The sequence below is a fragment of the Oncorhynchus mykiss genome, chromosome 28, assembly GCF_057628025.1.
Source record: "Oncorhynchus mykiss isolate SJ-2025 chromosome 28, ASM5762802v1, whole genome shotgun sequence".
In the NCBI taxonomy this organism is placed as follows: Eukaryota; Metazoa; Chordata; class Actinopteri; order Salmoniformes; family Salmonidae; genus Oncorhynchus; species Oncorhynchus mykiss.
Window position 1 is genome coordinate 22,263,320 of NC_143049.1, and position 20,716 is coordinate 22,284,035.

General features: G+C 42.3%; 1 protein-coding gene across 1 annotated transcript in view; it reads right to left on the reverse strand.

Moving 5' to 3' along the window:
* b4galt2 (beta-1,4-galactosyltransferase 2) overlaps positions 1-20,716 on the reverse strand; it is a 154,016-nt gene that overhangs the window by 25,963 nt on the left and 107,337 nt on the right. The gene's annotated exons all lie outside the window — the stretch shown is intronic.

Sequence of the window (20,716 nt, forward strand, 5' to 3'; positions counted from 1 at the left end):
ATGCTTAGGTTGTTAACGAATACTCTAATATAAGTGGATGCACATGGCATTTCGGGCAACTTTTATTTAAAAACAATTATATCAGAGATGTGCCTGTTTTCATTAAGATAAGAGGACTCATCATGGATATAACACGTTTTAGCATGGACATTGCCATTGAGGGCTTCCACCATTTTAAAGTGGTCAACTGGGTGGAGATTCCTATGAGTTGGGAGCAATCAGCCAATGAAGAAGAATACAATTGTCTACTTTAAAATCAAGATAGCCTCAATGGCACTATAATGGCACAGAAACAAAGATGAGTCCTCTATCTATCTCTATGGCCTGTTGTCACATGTGTCTGCCCTCTCATTGGCTAGAATGGTCTCACCTGATCTCGCCTCCCCCTGTCTGCCTTCATCTTTGAGGACATGTATTTCCATTGTTAGAGCGAGTGGTCACTTGACTATCTTGTCAATGTAAAATACAATCTTTGATATAAGGCACTCTGGTCATTCATGTCTCTCTTCCTTGAGGTCTTGAGAGCACTCTATTGTATGGGACCAAATTCTAAACTTTCAACTACTTTAGTACAATATAAGTGAATTTATCCAAATACTTATGACTATTTGAAACTTCAAATGGGGGAACTAGATATAAAGTGCTTTTATTTCTAAAAGGTAAATCAGATACGTATGAAAATACCCCCAAAAAAGTGACATTATGTACGGCCGCCTCATATAAAACATTTGCCAAAATGCAAATGAATATAGACACATTTTAAAAAATGTAGCTTGACTGTCCATATAAATACGGAGGGGGGTGTATATTGGCTTTATGCAAATCTTTATTTTTATTTTTGTATTTTTTATTAACTGTAGCTTTTCTTCTTTATCCGAAAAACATACTGTACATCATTTAAAAGTAGGAGACTAAAACAATCTGTTTCAAAAAGTTTCTCATTCCACTTCCTGCAGGGGAGATGATGCATTCTGCATCCTCTGGTTCCAATCAATACTTATGTTAATTTGAATATTTTCAAAGGCACCAAGAAGAGAACATTAGAGACTTCAATATGTGCCTTTATCAGACCAACGAAGACAGATAAGGTAATATATCTATAAAAAAAACAAATTGGCTTTTTTCTCTCCAGTTGGTGAGCTCATTAAACATTATTGGAGTCATTTTTATTGCTTTAATAAGATGTGTTCCCCCTGAACCATCAGGCATCTCTAGCAAATGGAGCTGTACATCTTGTGTAATCACACGGCTGTGAAGAAAGTTCACATCCATAATAGGGATGATATGTTGACAACTACACACCCACCATTACAACACCACAGAATAAGAGAGCTGGTGTTAGGATGATAGGATTAGGAGACATGGGTTTCAAACAGATGATTTGAGAAGTTGAATGGGACCTGCTAATTAAGAGGTCTCATCCATCAGCACAACAGAAATTGGAAGACATTATTCTGGGTTATTCTTGAAATATTCATCCTCCATGCCTGTCAGCTTCAGGATGGAAAATATTTTGACATTAGGCTAATTATTGTGTTTTAAACTTCACCAACAGATATGTCTGCTCTACGTTGTGTTGCCAATCTACAACAAGACAGTATCCTTCCAAGGATGATGTCAAAAGATTCCATAACCACTTCCGTCATCATGAAGTGCTTTGAGAGACTAGTCAAGGACCATATCACCTCCACCCTACCTGACACCCTAGACCCACTCCAATTTGCTTACCGCCCCAATAGGTCCACAGACGACGCAATCGCAATCACACTGCACACTGTCCTAACCCATCTGGACAAGAGGAATACCTATGTAAGAATGCTGTTCATCGACTACAGCTCAGCATTTAACACCATAGTACAATCCAAACTCGTCATTAAGCTCGAGACCCTGGGTTTTGACCCCGCCCTGTGCAACTGGGTCCTGGACTTCCTGACGGGCCGCACCCAGGTGGTGAGGGTAGGTAACAACATCTCCACCCCGCTGATCCTCAGCACTGGGGCCCCACAAGGGTGCGTTCTCAGCCCTCTCCTGTACCCCCTATTCACCCATGACTGCGTGGCCATGCACGCCTCCAACTCAATCATCATTGATTACCAACAACTACGAGACGGCCTACAGGGAGGAGGTGAGGGTGCTCGGAGTGTGGTGTCAGGAAAATAACCTCACACTCAATGTCAACAAAACAAAGGAGATGATTGAGGACTTCATGAAACAGCAGAGGGAGCAACCCCCTATCCACATCGACGGGACAGTAGTGGAGAAGGTGGAAAGTTTTAAGTTTCTCAGCATACACATCACGGACAAACTGAAGAAGGCTCAGCAGCGCCTCTTCAACCTCAGGAGGCTGAAGAAATTTGGCTTGTCTGTAACGTTCTGGGTGTAGTGGGTGAGAAGTCAGGCGCAGGAAGCAGAGAGTTCAGGGTAGTGCTACTTTAATGCACAAAACAAACGGCCCAAACACGGGGACTTAAACTGTCCAGCAAAACCCACGAAATGGGAAAACACGTAACCCACAGACGTGCACACAAGTTACACAAAACAGAAGGTCACAATAATTAATCCCGCACAAAGAACCAGGCGGGCCGGCTGACTAATAAAGCCTCACTAATTATACCCAACTCAAAACAGGTGTACTCAATAAACACATAAGGAGGGGGAGGAAAGAATCAGTGGCAGCTAGTAGGCCGGCGACGACGACCGCCGAGCGCCACCCAAACGGGAAGGGGAGCCACCTTCGGTCGGAGTCGTGACATTGTCACCAAAAGCACTCACAAACTTTTACAGATGCACAATCGAGAGCATCCTGTCGGGCTGTATCACCGCCTGGTATGGCAACTGCTCCGCCCACAACCGTAAGGCTCTTCAGAGGGTAGTGGGGTCTGCACAACGCATCACCGGGGGCAAACTACCTGCCCTCCAGTACACCTACACCACCCGATGTCACAGGAAGGCCAAAAAGATCATCAAGGACAACAACCACCCGAGCCACTGCCTGTTCACCCCGCTATCATCCAGAAGGAGAGGTCAGTACAGGTCCATCAAAGCAGGGACCAAGAGACTGAAAAACAGCTTCTTTCTCAAGGCCATCAGACTGTTAAACAACCATCACTAACATTGAGTGGCTGCTGCCAACATACTGACTCATCTCTAGCCACTTTAATAATGACAAAATTGATGTAATAAATGTATCACTAGCCACTTTAAACAATGCCACTTTATTTCATGTTTACATACCCTACATTACTCATCTTATATGTATATACTGTACTCTATACCATCTAATGCATCTTGCCTATGCTGTTCGGCCATCGCTCATTCATATATTTTTATGTACATATTCTTATTCATTCCTTGTGTGTATAAGGTAGTTGTTGTGAAATTGTTAGGTTAGATTACTTGTTAGATATTACTGCATGGTCGGAACTAGAAACACAAGCATTTCGCTACACTCGCATTAACATCTGCTAACCATGTGTATGTGACAAATAAAATTTGATTTGATCTTTCCCTAATATCTTATAGTATTACCCTGCCTGCTCCTCATATCCCTGGTGTCTCGTCTCTCTGGCAGCTATCACAGTTCTGCCAATCTCCCTGTAAATGGCCTGTGAGAGGCAATTAACCCCATTATCTTTATCTGATAATCAACAGGATAACTCATCAGGGCTCTCCCTCTATAGCGCCACTGTGTTGCCACGCTGACACCATCCAGTCTCCCCCAGCTGGCTGACCGACCGCAGTCAAGCTCAGACGTACCTGGGCAGTTGCTATGGAGACAGATTAGGAGCAACGCTTAGACCCAGCGCTGCCTGGCTCATCCTGAGTGATTGTATTCAGCGTTGTCGGACGGACTGCCTTGTGTCGAGTTTATCAGTCCCCAGCAGACTGACCCTATCACCCACTGCTGTTATCAACGCAGGGTGAGGGAGGCCACCAGTGAGAACTAAACTAGATTGAGGGCTGACTGTCTGTGTGTCTGAGTGTGTCTGTGTAAGGGGGTGGGTCTGTGTGTGTGTGCAGCACAGGCCGGTGGCACCTTAATTGGGGAGACGGGCTCGTAGTAATGGCTGGAAAGGAATAATTGGAATGGTATCGAACGCATGTGTTTGATATTATTCCGTTAACTCCATTCCAGCCATTACTATGAGCCGTCCTCCCCTCAGCAGCAACTTGTGGTGTCTGTTCGTGTGTGTGATTTAGGTTGGGGGGGGTGGGGGGGGGGGGGGTGGGGGTGCACATGTGTGTGTGTAAGGAAACAAGTAGCGTAATAAGGTGAAGCATCAGATAAAACTCTGTTTTCAGATGATACCGGAGCTCCAAGTCTAAGCCATGAGACTGCTAAACAGAGAATCAAATGGCTACCCGTACTATTTGCATTGCCCCCCTTTTTTATGATGCTGCTACTGGCTGTTTATCATCTATGCATCGTCACTTTACACCTATGTACATATTACCTGAATTACCTCAACTAACATGTACCCCCGCACATTGACGCGGTACCGGTACCCCCTGTATATAGCCTTGTTATTGTAATTTTTTTTGTGTTACTTTCAATTTTATTTGTTTAATCAAAAATGTCAAGAGTGTCTCTCCCTTTGAAGAGGGGGATGACCAAGGCAGCTTTCAAATCTTTTGGGGATCTCAGACGATGCAAAAGAGGGGTTGAACAGGCTAGTAATAGGGGTTGCAACAATTGCGGCTGATAATTTTAGAAAGGGAGGGCCCAGATTGCCTAGCCCAGCTGATTTGTAGGGATATAGATTTTGCAGCTCTTTCAGAACATCAGCTGTCTGGATTTGGGTGAAGGAGAAGCGCGCGGGGGGGGGGGGGGGGGGTTGCTGCACAGGGTGCAGTGCTGTTGGCCGGGTTAGGGGTAGCCACGTGGAAAGCATGGCCAGCCATAGAAAAATTATTAGCGTAGATTTATCGGTGGTGACAGTGTTTCCTAACCTCAGTGCAGTGGCCAGCTGGGAGGAAGTGCTCTTGTTCTCCGTGGACCTTACAGTGTCCCAAAACCTTTGGGAATTAGTGCTTCAGAATGCAATTTTCTGTTTGAAAAAGTTCCTGACTTCCCTGAAAAGTTGCATATCGCGGAGGCTATTCAATGCTAATACAGAACTAGATGTCTAGTTGGCTAGATGTCCTTTAGGTGGTGGACCATTCTTGATTCACATGGGAAATCCAGCAGCATTGCAGTTCTTGTCTGGCACCTACTACCATACCCTGTTCAAAGTCACTTAAATATTTTGTCTTGCCCATTCACTCTCTGAATGACACACATGCACAATCCATGTCTCAATTTTCTTAAGGCTTAAAAATCCTTATTTAACCCATCTCCTCCCTTCATCTACACTGATTGAATTGATGAAGTGACATCAATAAGGGATCATAGCTTTCACCTGGATTCACCTGGTCAGTCTGTCATGGAAAGAACATGTTTTGTACACTCAGTGTACAGTAGAGAAACTAGTACTGCAAGTAGTATCTGGGACATTCCTACATAAGAGTCAATATCAAATGGCTTGACATACTGTAGCATTCAAACCTCGCAGTTCATCGTACAAAACATAAAACATGCATTAAAGAGACTGTGGCTGTGTACTGTGCAGGACTGCACACTGATAAACAAGCACACTGTAGAATTGTGTGACATGACAGCATACACCAAGTACACAAAAAATCAGAAACACCTGCTCTTTCCATGACCAGATGGATCCAGGTGAAAGCTATGATCTCTTATTAATGGCACTTGCTAAATCCACTGCAATCAGTGTAGATGAAGGGGATGAGACCGGTTAAAGGATTTTTAAGCATGGAGACATTTGAGACATGGATTTTGTATGTGTGCTATTCAGACGGTGAATGGGCAAGACAAAAGATTTAAGTGCCTTTGAACGGGGTATGGTAGTAGGTGCCAGGCGCACCAGTTTGTGTCGAGAACTGCAGCACTGCTGGGTTTTTCAAGCTCAACAGTTTCCCGTGTGTAACAAGAACAGTCCACCACCCAAATGACATCCAGCTAACTTGACACAACAGTGGGAAGCAGTGTTGTCAACATGGGCCTGCATCCCTGTGGAACGCTTTTGACACCTTGTAGAGTTCATTCCCTGACGAATTTAGGCTGCTCTGAGGGCAAAAAGGGTGCAACTCAATATTAGGAAGGTGTCTGTAATGTTTGGTATACTCATAGTAGGTCATATCAAATCACATTTTATTTGTCACATTGTAACGAGTGTGCTGAGAGTCGGGAAGCAAGTACAGGGTGTATTGATTAAGTGTATTAAGTGAGTGAGTGTGTTAATTAATGAATAAACAAACAATACATGAAACAGCATCAATAACACCTGAGGAAAGAACCAAGGGGACTGACAGATTTAGGGAAAATAATCAAGGAGATGGAGTCCAGGTGAGTGTCATGAGGCGCTGGTGCGCTTGACGATGGCGACAGGTGTGCAGGATAATCAGCAGCCTGATGACCTAGAGGTCGGAGAGGGAGTATACGTGACACACATGCACCAAAAACAACAGGTGTAGACTTTACCGTAAAACGCTTACTTACAAGCCCTTTCTAACGATGTCAGGAAAATAAAATCTAATCTTATTTGTCACGTCGGCCAAATACAACAGCAATACCTTACAGTGAAATGCTTACTTCAAGCCCTTAACCAACAGTGCTTAAAGAATTTGTAAGTGTTAAGTAAAAAATAGATAAGTGCAAAACAGAAAATAGAAAATAAAAGTAACAAATAATTAAACAACAAGCGAGGCTATATAAAGGGGTTTCCGGTACAAAGTAAATGTGCGGGGGCAACGGTTAGTCAAGGTAATTGAGGTAATATGTACAGTGGCTTGCAAAAGTATCCACCCCCCAGACATTTTTCTTATTTTGTTGCCTTACAACCTGGAATTGAAAATAATTTTGGGGGGGTTTGTATCATTTGATTTACCCAACATGCCTACCACTTTGAAGATGTGAAGCAAACAAGAAATAACACAAAAAAACAGAAATGTTGAGCGTGCATAACCATACCACAGATTCTCAATTGGATTGAGGTCTGGACTTTGACTAGGCCATTCCAAGACATTAAAATGTTTCCCCTTAAATCGCTTGAGTGTTGCTTTAGCAGTATGCTTAGGGTCACTGTCCTGCTGGAAGGTGAATCTCCGTCCCAGTCTCAAATCTCTAGAAGACTGAAACAGGTTTCCCTCAAGACTTTCCCTATATTTAGCGCCATCCTTCATTCCTTCAAATCTGACCCGTTTCCTAGACCCTGCCGATGAAAAACATCCCCACAGCAGGATGCTGCCATCACCATGCTTGGTGTTGTTGATGGTGTTCTCGGGGTGATGGGAGGTGTTGGGTTTGTGCCAGACCTAGTGTTTTCCTTGATGGCCAAAAAGCTCTGTTTCTCATCTGACCAGAGTACCTTCTTCCATATGTTTGGGGGGTCTCCCACATGCCTTTTGGTGAACACCAAACGTGTTTGCTTAATTTTTTCTTCAAGCAATGGCTTTTTTCTGGCCACTCCTCCATAAAGCCCAGCTCTGTGGAGTGTACTGCTTAAAGTGGTCCTATGGACAGATACTCTGATCTCAGCTGTGGAGCTTTGCAGCTCCTTCAGGGTTATCTTTGGTCTTTTTGTTGACTCTCTGATTAATGCCCTCCTTGCCTGGTCTGTGAGATTTGGTGGGTGGCCCTCTCTTGGCAGGTCTGTTGTGATGCCATATTCTTTTCATTTTTTAATAATGGATTTAATGGTGCTCCGTGGGATGTTCAAAGTTTCTGATATTTTTTTATAACCCAACTCTGATCTGTAAGTCTCCACAACTTTGTCCCTGACCTGTTTGGAGATTTCCTTGGTCTTCATGGTGCCGCTTGCTTGGTGGTGCCCCTTGCTTAGTGGTGTTGCAGACTCTGGGGCCTTTTGAAACAGGTGTATCTATACTGAGATCATGTGACACTTAGATTGTACACAGGTGGTTTTTATTTAACTTATTATGTGACTTCTGAAGGTAATTGGTTGCACCAGATCTTAGTTAGTGGCTTCATAGCAAAGGGGGTGAATACATATGCACGCACCAGTTTACCGTGTTTTATTTCTTTGAATTTTTTGACAACAAGTTATTTTTTAAATTTCACTTCACTAATTTGGATTATTTTGTGTATGTCCATTACATGAAATCCAAATAAAAATCCATTTAAATTACAGGTTGTAACACAACAAAATAGGAAAAACGCCAAGGGGGATGAATACTGTAAGTACAATGTGACTATGCATAGATTATAAACAGAGAGTAGCAGCAGCATAAAAGAGGGGTCTGGGTAGCCCTTTGATTAGCTGTTCAGGAGTCTTATGGCTTGGGGGCAGAAGCTGTCAAGCGGCCTTTTGGACCTCGACTTGGCGCTCCGGTACCACTTGTCATGCGGTTACTTGGGTGGCTGGAGTCTTTGATAATCTTTAGGGCCTTCCTCTGACACTGCCTGATATAGAGGTCCTGGATGGCAGGAAGCTTGGCCCCAGTGATGTACTGGGCCGTACGCACTATGCTCTGTAGTGCCTTGCGGTCAGAGGCCGAGCAGTTGCCGTACCAGGCAGTGATCCAACCAGTCAGGATGCTCGCGATGGTGCAGCTGTAGAGCCTTTTGAGGATCTGAGGACCCATGCCAAATCTTTTCAGTCTCCTGAGGGGGAATAGGCGTTTTCGTGCCCTCTTCACGACTGTCTTGGTGTGTTTGGACCATAATAGTTTGTTGGTGATGTCGACACCAAGGAACTTGAAGCTCTCAACCTGTTCCACTACAGCCCCGTCGATGAGAATGGGGGCGTGCTCGGTCCTACTTTTTCTGTAGTCCACAATAATCTCCTTTGTGTTGATCACGTTGAGGGAGAGGTTGTTGTCCTGGCACCATACGACCAGGTCTCTGACCTCCTCTCTATAGGCTGTCTCTGACACTGTTGTGTCATCGGCAAACTTGATGATGGTGTTGGAGTCGTGCCTGGCCGTACAGTCATGAGTGAACAGGGAGTACAGCAGGGGACTGAGCACGCACCCCTGAGGGGCCCCCGTGTTGAGGATCAGCATGGCAAATGTGTTGTTACCTACCCTTACCACCTGGGGGCGGCCCATCAGGAAGTCCAGAATCCAGTTTCAGAAGGAGGTGTTAAGTCCCAGGGTCCTTAAGATAGGTTTGATGGCATGTGTCACTCAGATCAGCACACATCTCTAGTCATCCAGGCAGTGACAGGACTGTCCTTCAATCCCTGTGTGGTTCTCAAATGGCTTCTGCCTACATGTCCCGAAATTACACTGAGACCAGTAGCACTCAGGCCATGGGGAACAGGTGGAAACTGCCACATCGCAAAGCCAGGAGTCACAGGAGTCAGATGAGCCATATGATCACGGCGGTGGAAAGACATAATGTACTTGACCACTCCCAACAGGTTGACAGGCTGAGCCAAGATGTTCTAACTTGTTGCATTATTAGGAGGATGTCCCATGTTACCCGAGCCAGAACAAGATGCCTGTGGTTGAGTCTGGTCGTGGGTGATGCTTGGCTGAGTCACGCTTAGTGTTGATGGCTTCAAAATGTATTTGTATTAGGAGCAATGGGGCACCAGCTGCCTCCTAATAATACTGATTGAGGCTCCTCCAATCCCTGTCACTGTGAGTTATACCCCTGTTCTTTTGAGTTGCTGCTAAGAGAATAAGGTTGTGCCCCAAATGGCATTCTATGACCCTATTCCCTATATAATGCACAACTTTTGACCAGGGCCTACAAAGGTATTAAAGGGCATATTGTTAAACCTAAGTTGGGACGCAACCTAAGTTCATAAATAGGATTAGACTGTTTAAGCATGCACAACAATTTGATTCCGATGCATCTGTCCGGATGCATCAAGCATGAATAGCATGCAAAGACCGCTTATTCTCCCATTTACTTTTAGGTAGACTCTCCACATGCGAGCATGCCACAAAACACTTGGAAATATCATACCAACATTCCACAAAGAACCCACATTTTTCCCTGATGTATTATTGGTATAGGCTACAAGAGAGATATTAAATCAAATAAACCACTTTCCTACATCAGCAAATAATTCATTTCTTGGTTTTAGGTATGTGTGACAACTTTACAAGATTCTAGCCTAGCTTTATTGACCTCTGATAGTCAATGGAACATGAAAAGGCTTCACCCTCGTCAGAGAAACCTGCTAACATCCCCTTTGAGAACGAATTAAAGTATACTGTAGATGTAACATTATTGTCATCACATACGTATACCATTTCATTATCAACAGCAACATGATACATTGACTAAAGTATCATGAAAGAGCATGAAGGAAGCGAGAGAGTGAAAAGTACATTATCACATAGATTGATGCTTTTTTGCATGGCATTGTTGATTAATTAATTAATTCATTCATTATGCATACTTCTGGCCCTTCTTTGGACACTGTGTTAACTAACTTCCAGACGAGCTTCAACGCCATACAACTTTCCTTCCGTGGCCTCCAACTGCTCTTAAATGGAAGTAAAACTAAATGCATGCTCTTCAACCGATCGCTACCAGCACCTGCCCACCCGTCCAGTATCACTACTCTGGGCGGTTCTGACTTAGAATATGTGGACATCTACAAATACCTAGGTGTCTGGTTGGACTGTAAACTCTCCTTCCAGACTCACATTAAGCAGCTCCAATCCAAAATTAAATCTAGAATCGTCTTCCTATTTTGCAACAAAGCATCCTTCATTCATGCTGCCAAACATACCATCGTAAAACGTACTATTCTACCGATCCTTGACTTCGGCGATGTCATTTACAAAATAGCCTCCAACACTCTACTCAGCGAATTGGATGCAGTCTATCACAGTGCCATCCGTTTTGTCACCAAAGCCCCATATACTACCCACCATTACGACCTGTAAGCTCTCGTTGGCTGGCCCTTGCTTCATATTCGTCGCCAAACCCACTGGCTCCAGGTCATCTATAAGTCTTTGCTAGATAAAGCCCCACCTTATCTCAGCTCACTGGTAACCATAGCAGCACCCACCCATAGCACGCACTCCAGCAGGTATATCTCACTGGTCACCCCCAAAGCCAATTCCTACTTTGGCTGCCTTTCCTTCCAGTTCTCTGCTGCCAATGACTGGAACGAATTGAATTGCAAAAATCCCTGAAGTTGGAGACTCATATCTCCCTCACTAACTTTAAGCACCAGCTGTCAGAGCAGCTCACAGATCACTGCACCTGTACATAGCCCATCTGTAAATAGCTCATCCAACTACCTCATTCAGATGTTTTTATTTTTTTTGCTCCTTTGCACCCCAGTATTTCTACTTGCACATTCATCTTCTGCACATCTATCACTCCAGTGTTTAATTGCTAAATTGTCATTATTTTGCCACTATGGCCTATTTATTGCCTTACATCCTTTATCTTACCTCATTTGCACACACTGTATATAGACTTCTATTGTGTTATTGACTGTATGTTTGTTTATTCCATGTGTAACTCTGTGTTGTTGGTTGTGTCACACTGCTTTGCTTTATCTTGGCCATAAAGGTGAACAAAAAAAAAGTGGGGAAAAAAAAACAGGCACAGGACAAGATACTCTTGAGAAGTACACAGCATAAAAGTTGTCAAGCTTCTACCATTCCCACTGGACATGTGATCTGAATATCAATCCAAACGAATTAAACCTATAAGTTATACCTGGCCTGGTTTGATTTCTTAACAGCCATCAGCAGCTTTGAGCAGGACTTATGGCTCAGTCTTATGGCTCAACTCATCGACTCGTGTGATTAATACGCCACAGCCTCCACTGGGGAGCACCCTGTTCCCTACATGGTGCACTACTTTTGACCAGAAAAGTAGTGCACTATACAAGGAATAGGGTGCCATTTGGGACATAACCTTGGTTATCAACTGGTCCAGTGGGGTATCGATAAGGCTTTTACTGGGCAGAGTGAACATAAATCACCTATTTTGAAATAAATGGGGTTGAGATGTAACAAAGAGATAGTGCTTGTATGATGTATTAGGGATTTTAAAGCTGTTGATTATTCATGGCCATACATACAATGCATGTTATTGAGACAGCAGCAGGTTCAGGGTTTAGGGTGAGCGGAGAGGAACACGCTGTATCATCAGGAGATAAACCCCACTCGCCATAACCTCAGAGGGAAGTATGGAAATGTGTGTGCATATGACTCATCGTCTAATAACGATGCCCTTGCCATGGTTTACCCTACATAGAAGTCACACAACATTTGACATTTTAGTCATTTAGTAGACACTCTTATTCAGAGTGACTTACAGGAGCAATTTGGGTTAAGTGCCTTGCTAAAGGGCACAGGCAGATGTTTCACACAGTCGGCTGGGGCATTCGAACCAGCGACCTTTCATTTACTGGCCCAGCACTTTTAACCGCTAGGCTACCTGCTGCCCCTAGAAGAAGAAAGTTCTCTCTTAACTTGAGAGTGGAAGAGGAAGATGGCCACATGGGGAGTGTGTGTAAATCTTAAATGTTGCCAGTCAGCCTGCCTGGCCGGCGGTAACTGCTGCTACTGAGACCTTTTGTAGTCTGCGACCTGGTCAAACGTAGTGCACTATAAATTAATTAGGGGGTCATTTAAGACGCATCCTATCTCTCAGGATGCAATGGACACAAGTATAGATGAGGCTTAACCTCTACCAATACAGCAGCAATGATGTCTTGTCATCTAGAGAGGGGATGAGCGACCAGTGATGTTACTCAAATAAGTCCTTCATTTCAGGTTCACAGAGCATTGCCAACGCCACAGACTCATATCACACGCTAAGTCAAAGTGTGGCTTCAAGCAGGGCTAGGCCAACCAAATATGATGTTAGGCCAACCAAATATGATGTTAGGCCAACCAAACATGATGCTAGGCCAACCACACATGATTTCTTCCAGGATGGAAGGTGGAGAGAGGTGATGTGAGAGGTGATTGACTCCTGTCTGTGGTGGATGGATGGCTTGTTGTTAATCCACTGGAGTGTTCACAATCAACCATGATGTCCCCTGAGACAAAAACAACTACTCCGTTCTACTGTAGCATGTAGCCTAGATCGATGCTTCTGGTGACATGGGAGTATCTCTCTGCTGTCTTTCCGTTCGACGAAGATCCCTCCAAAGGGATTTCCTCCCTCTCTGTTCCATTTTCATTTTAGAGCAGAGTGTACCTGTAGCACAGATCCTCATGAGACATGAACATCTCTGGATCAACTACAGTACTGTTGGCACTTTGAATAATAGGCTTTGGCACCCTATTCCCTAAATAGAGCACTACTTGTGACCAGGCTTTGGTCAAAGGTAGTGCACTATTTTGGGATAGGCTGACATTCGGGACAGGCTGACATTCGGGACACAGACCTGATGCTAGTACTGTAGTATTCCCTTTGTTAATGAAAAGACCTCCCATAAGGCCTTTCATTAGGCCTGCCCATTCATTCCCCTTCACATATAGATGTAGGGGCTTAATTTGATCACCCTGTTGCAGGAGAGCTTTCCGGCAATGCAGGAAATGTTAAAAGTGTAGTGCATTTGAGGTTTTAAAAGGATTCTGAGGTTTGTAATTTCCACTTGTATGAAAAATGTATAAATTATAATCCACAAAATAATACAAATTTCCTCTTGCTGCAGGATTATTTCCCTGCTGTAGAAAACTGGCTCAAAGTAAGATCTTACATCTGTAGATAGGATAAATTAAATAGGACTGCCATTCTCCTAGATTAACCTTTTAATGGTAGGTTTAACTGTAAAAAAGGATGTCGCTATCCCCCACACTGACTCACATTCATTCTGGTAACAACTGTAGCACTCTTTTCACTTCAGTAAACTGGAGATATGACCTTACAAATGAACTGACTGTGGTTGGAAAATGTGCAACCTTCCTCCTTGTGCCTTGTAGGCTATGTACTGTAGCATAATTAGAAATGCAGCTACGTGTGTGAAAATAATCCCCTGGCGAGCAGCAGTCTTTGCAAGACCACATACTATCAGAATCATATGAATGTTAAAGAGTAATGTACTTCAACTTGGTCCTGGTGGTGAGTATTGGAACATGATCATGAGCCTTCAGAACTACCACTTTCATTAGTCCAAGAGCATCTGTCTCATCATGGAATCCTAATTCCATTAACAACTCGAGAGAACCTTGTAAGGAATCATGTTCATCAGCATATCCTGATGTGTTCCATTAAAATTTGATAGAAAAAGGATAGAGATGAAAGGATAGAAAACCACGAAACATCTAAGTCTAGTCAAATGGTACGCTGGTACACCTGTAAAAAACTGAATTTGAACTATATCAAAATATCTACCTTATTACTCTGAATTCAGTATTGTACTGTTGATTGAATGTTTGAGCCGGTGTATTTTTGTTTTTGGATTTACTCTGACTGGCAACATTTGCTTTGGCAAGGATACCGCGTGGGTTATATAAAACAGAAACATTCTGTACGGAGTACTCTGGGTTCATACAGCAACCGTCATAAAATATTGAACAAGTGAACAAGAAGCTATTGATGCATTTCCTCTGGGGTTGTGTGGTTGAGGAAAGCGTAGAAGGATTTTGTTCTGTTTTCTATTTCATTGCTTTGTAAATTGATTTCACCTGTATTGTGTCCATTCTCAGCTTTGAGGACTTCTCTGGTAATCTAGCTCAGGTCAGTGTATTATTAAAGCACACCAGAAGCTGGCCTCAATTTCACATAGCTTTAAAGGTCAAACACTATTTAGAACAAACCATGGATGTGTCCCAAATGACACCACATTGCTATTCCTTACATAGGGCACTACTTTTGACCAAAGCCTTTTTTAGTGCACTATAAAGGGAATAGGGTGCCCTTTTGGATTCAGCCCATCTCCTGGTGTGGTCTGTCTATAGCAACTCTCAGTATGGACAGTTCAGCTAGGTTAACCCCCTACTTCGCATTCTGTCCACCCACAGTAGACAACCTCACTGTCAGAATGGTAAGGCATGTTTTGCCTTGCCATAGAGAGAAGAAATTTGGCAATTCAAGAATAAGTCCTTAATTTCCTAAATTGACTTCATTCTGCTCCAGCCACTAGTAGTATGATTGTGTAATTTAAACTCTGGTGTTACACTGAATACAAAAACAGACACGCACACACAAACATTCAATTTAATAAATGGATGTCATGACCATATTCTAATTCCCAATTCTATGGGCATGACTCCACTTCTATCAGAGATGCTCAAGCATATATATATATAAATGACATGGATTCATGTACGGTTCATTTCATTAGTATAATTTAAATGGTGACTACCTTTAAAAAACAACGAATCCCTTTGAAAACGGCCTGTATGGCATCGATACAAGTCAGAAACAGTTATTCTAGATTCAAAATGGACAAAAAAATTTAAATAGGATCATTTTGGTCATAAAGTCAGTCTCGTCTAAAACTGGGTTTGGAACATCCGTGCGTCACAACAGTTAAATTAACGTTGGGTTTTGATTTGACGATGTCCATTTGCCCACTAACATGGGGTGAACAGCTGCGGAGGATGTGCTCTATCCAATAGCATAGACAGGGAGACAGACCTGCTCAGCAGCTCTGACTTTGTTTACATAAGACATGTCGTAGATTTTGTTACTTGAGAAATACTGCACCAAAAACCTTAGTTAGATGCAAAATTGTGCAACTAAAACATCCATCGGCAAAAAACATCAAAATGAATGGCAGATTTCTTGAGTTATCTTAGATTCATTCTGAGGAGTTTGAAGAAGTGTCTCATGGGGGACAAACATCATTAACCAAACTGAATCGGTCAGAAAACACACCAAGACTGATATCACATTTTTTTTAAAGAGCAACAGAAGAGCACATGTGCCAATCAGCATGTTTGGTGGCTCTTTACCAACTAAGACCCAAAGTAGTACTAAGGAGATAAAGAAAGGAGATCCATCCGTTACAGACACGAGGATTTCATTAATTTCATCAGTATGACAACAACAAAAAACTAGACGATTGTATTATAGAGTTTTGGGTTTGTTATATGTGTCCTGTGTTGTGGAATAGATACAAATCCTGGGTCATTAAGACCAGACTTTGGATTATTGTAAGACTGAGATTAATTGAACCCTTAACATGGCTCCCCTAGAGCGTACCAGAATCTACCCGAAACATCGCAGGAAAACACTTCTAAAATACCTCCATAAACTTGAATCATTAATGCAGCTGTCTAGACAGAGACTATGGAGAACAAATACATGGACTAGGTTGTTTCTCTACCTTTAAAATAAGTCTCTGGTGAGTTTTAGTGGCAATACAGTCATTCTTTGTAGCTCCTTGAGTGTACAGAGATCTGTCCTTGATAGCTAGAGTGAATGTGTGATGTGAATACAAAAAAGTATGAATAGACTCATGTAGCCTATACTAAAAGCAGACATGAAATTGTTCCATTGAATATTGAAAGTTAAAGTCAGTATTTGAAAAGAGATGCTATTCTATTCTGCAGTAAAGCAAAAATATTTATTGAACTGAACTACCAAACCAGACAGTCAAGAGCAAATGTAGCCAATACTGAGATCATAACTGAGTTCCAACTGTATTGGGAGTTATCATCACTATCAAGTCCAACAGACTCCCTACAATCACAGTCAGTCATTCCTGACAGACATTTTCCATTACCTCTTGATATTTGTGACTTGTGTTCTCATTTAAGGGCTACCGACCATCAACACAACAGTTCCAGTATAGCAGACCAGATACTGGAGGTGTCCCAAACAACCCTGGTCAAAAGAAGTGTAATATAAAAGGAAATAGGCTGCCATTTGGGACAAAGATCCTGAGAGCATGATGAGTTAGGAGAATGGAATACAAGGCTCTCCTGTCATATCCTCTCCATCTCTCCTCTGTTGGTGCATGGTGGATTAGGTAGGCTGTGTTGGATCCAGTGGGCGAGGAGCCTTGTCCGTCCCTGACTGGCACTCCGATAAGCTCTGAAGCTGACGTTGTGGGGAGGGAGAGGAGAAGATGGGAGAGAGAGGAGAGGAGATACATCGACAGTTACACCATCCTCAGTGTAATTAATAACTTCACCATGATCAAAGGGATATTCAATGTCTGCTTGAATATTCTATATACCAATAGGTGCCCTTCTTTGCGAGGCATTGGTAAACCTCCCTGGTCTTTTGGTTGAATATGTGGTTGAAATTCATTTCTCAATTGAGGGACCTTACTGATAAATGTGTAGGGTACAGAGCTGAGTCAGTCATTCAAAAAGCATGTTAAACACTATTATTGCACACAGAGTGAGTCCATGCAATTTATTATGTGACTTGTTAATCACATTTTTACTCCTGAACTTATTTAGACTTGACATAACAAAGGGGTTGAATATTTATTGACTCAAGACATTTCAGCTAGAGGTCGACCAATTAATCGGAATGGCCGATTAATTAGGGCCGATTTCAAATTTTCATAACAGTCGGAAATCGGTATTTTTGGGCACCAATTTTGCTGATTAAAAAAAACATGTTTTTATACCTTTATTTAACTAGGCAAGTCAGTTAAAAACACATTCTTATTTTCAATGACGGCCTAGGAACGGTGGGTTAACTGCCTTGTTCAGGGGCAGAACGACAGATTTTCACATTGTCAGCTCGGGGGATCCAATCTTGCAACCTAATAGGTAACTTGTCCAACGCTCTAACCACCTGCCTCTCATTGGAGCCTGCCTGTTACGTGAATGCAGTAGAAGCCAAGGTAAGTTGCTAGCTAGCATTAAACTTATCTTATAAAAAACAATCAATCATAATCACTAGTTATAACTAACTACACATGATTGATGATATTACTAGTTTAACTAGCGTGTCCTGCATTGCATATAATCGATGCAACGCTGGGGGATGATTTAACAAAAGCGCATTTGCGAAAAAAGCACAATCGTTGGACAACTGTACCTAACCATAAACACCAATGCCTTTCATAAAATCAATACACAGAAGTATATATTTTTAAACCTGCATATTTAGCTAAAAGAAATCCAGGTTAGCAGGCAATATTAACCAGGTGAAATTGTGTCATTTCTCTTGCGTTCATTGCACGCAGAGTCAGGGTATATGCAACAGTTTGGGCCGCCTGGCTCATTGCGAACTAATTTGCCAGAGTTTTACGTAATTATGACATAACATTGAAAGTTGTGCAATGTAACAAGAATATTTAGACTTAGGGATGCCACCCGTTAGATAAAATACCGAACGGTTCCGTATTTCACTGAAATAATAATAATTTAGAAATTATAGTTTCCGGATTCGACCATATTAATGACCAAAGACTTGTATTTCTGTGTGTTATTATGTTATAATTAAGTCTATGATTTGATAGAGCAGTCTGACTGAGCGATGGTAGGCAGCAGCAGGCTCGTAAGCATTCATTCAAACAGCACTTTTGTGCGTTTTGCCAGCAGCTCTTCGCAAGCACAGCGCTGTTTATGACTTCAAGCCTATCAGCCTAATGGCTGGTGAAACCGCTGTGAAATGGCTAGCTAGTTAGATGGGTGTGCGCTAATAGCGTTTCAAACGTCACTCGCTCTGAGACTTGGAGTAGTTATTCCCCTTGCTCTGCAAGGGCCACTGCTTTTGTGGAGCGATGGGTAACGCTGCTTCGAGTGTGGCTGTTGTCGACGTGTTCCTGGTTCGAGCCCAGGTAGGGGCGAGGAGAGGGACGGAAGCTATACTGTTACACTGGCAATGCTATAGTGCCTATAAGAACATCCAATAGTTAAAGGTATATGAAATACAAATGGTATAGAGAGAAATAGTCCTATAAATACTATATTAACTACAACCTAAAACCTCTTACCTTGGAATATTGAAGTCTCATGTTAAAAGGAACCACCAACTTTCTTATGTTCTCATGTTCTGAGCAAGGAACTTAAACGTTAGCACTGTCACGCCCTGACCGTAGATTGCTTTCTATGTTTCTATTTTTGTTTGGTCAGGGTGTGATTTGGGTGGGAATTCTATGTTTGTATGTCTAGGTTTTTGTACTTCTGTTTCGGCCGGGTATGGTTCTCAATCAGGGACAGCTGTCTATCGTCTCTGATTGGGAATCATACTTAGGTAGCCTGTTTTCCCACTTTTAGGTGTGGGTAGTTGTGTTTCTGTTTAGTGTTTGTTTCACCTTGCAGGACTGTTTCGGGTTTTCCTTTTGTTATTTTTGTATTCCGTGTTCAGTTCCTTATAATAAAGATGAACACGTATCCCGCTGCATTTTGTTCTGACGATTCCTCTTCTTCCGATGAAAGCCGTTACAGGCACATATTGCACTTTTACTTCTCCAACACTTTGTTTTTGCATTATTTAAACCAAATTTAACATGTTTCATTATTTATTTGAGGCCAAATGGATTTTTATTGATGTATTATATTAAGTTAAAAAAAAGTGTTAATTCAGTATCGTAATTGTTATTATTACACATTTTTTTTAATTAAATTGGTCGATTAATCGGTATTGGCTTTTTTGGTCCTCCAATAATCGGTATCGGCGTTCAAAAAAATCATAATAGGTCGACCTCTAAATTCAGCTTTTCATTTCGAAAAACATGATTCCTGTCACGTTCTGACCATAGTTCTTTTGTGTTTTCTTTGTTTTAGTGTTGGTCAGGACATGAGCTGAGTGGGCATTCTATGTTGTGTGTCTAGTTTTCCCATTTCTATGTTTGGCCTGATATGGTTCTCAATCAGAGGCAGGTGTTAGTCATTGTCTCTGATTGGGAACCATATTTAGGTAGCCTGTTTTGTGTTGGGTTTTGTGGGTGGTTGTCTTCTGTCTTTGTGTCTATGCACCAGATAGGACTAGTTCGGTTTTTCACATTTTGTTCTTTTGTATTTTGTAGTGTTCACGTTTATTGTCTTTATTAAACATGTTGAACATTAACCACGCTGCGCTTTGGTCCGATCCTTCGTCCACAGAAGAAAACCGTTACAATTCCACTTTGACATTATGGGGTATTATGTGTAGGCCAGTGACAAAATAATCTCAATTTAATCCATTTTAAATTCAGGCTGTAACACAACAAAATGTGGAAAATGTCAAGGGGTTTGAATACTTTCTGAAGGCACTGTAGGTCTGTCACAATCTGTTCAGACTATATTTTAAAATGTAAACCACTAGATAGGTACAGTACTAGGCAGGGGCGCAACTTTCACTGGGGACTTTCACTGGGGATGGGGACATGTCCCCCCCCCTCACATTCTGAAATTGCATTTTTGTCCCGCACAGTTTTATCATTGGAATGTGATACAAAATGAATGCAACCGTGTGCTTTAGGACCATGCAGACCCCTCTTGACGGGTAAGCTTTTTGGAGTGAAAATCCGACTGGATAAAAAATAATAATTATGTCCCCCCACTTCTAAAACTAATGATGCGCCCCTGGTACTAGGTAGGTTTGTCACAGTCTGTTAAGGCTATGTTTTAAAATGTTTTTCAATGAGGAGTAGTAGTCGAAAAACAATGAGTTTCTCTACAATGAAGTGATTTAGATTGTATAGTTGAGAAACAAACTGTGTAATATATATATTAAGAGACCAGAGAGGTCACTGAGGTGGGAGAGGAGAATGCTAAAGATCTTGTCAAGATCGAACATCTTGACAAGATGGACTTTGTGGTGTTCATTTTAATTCTTCATGAGGCAGACCGAGCTTGATCCCTG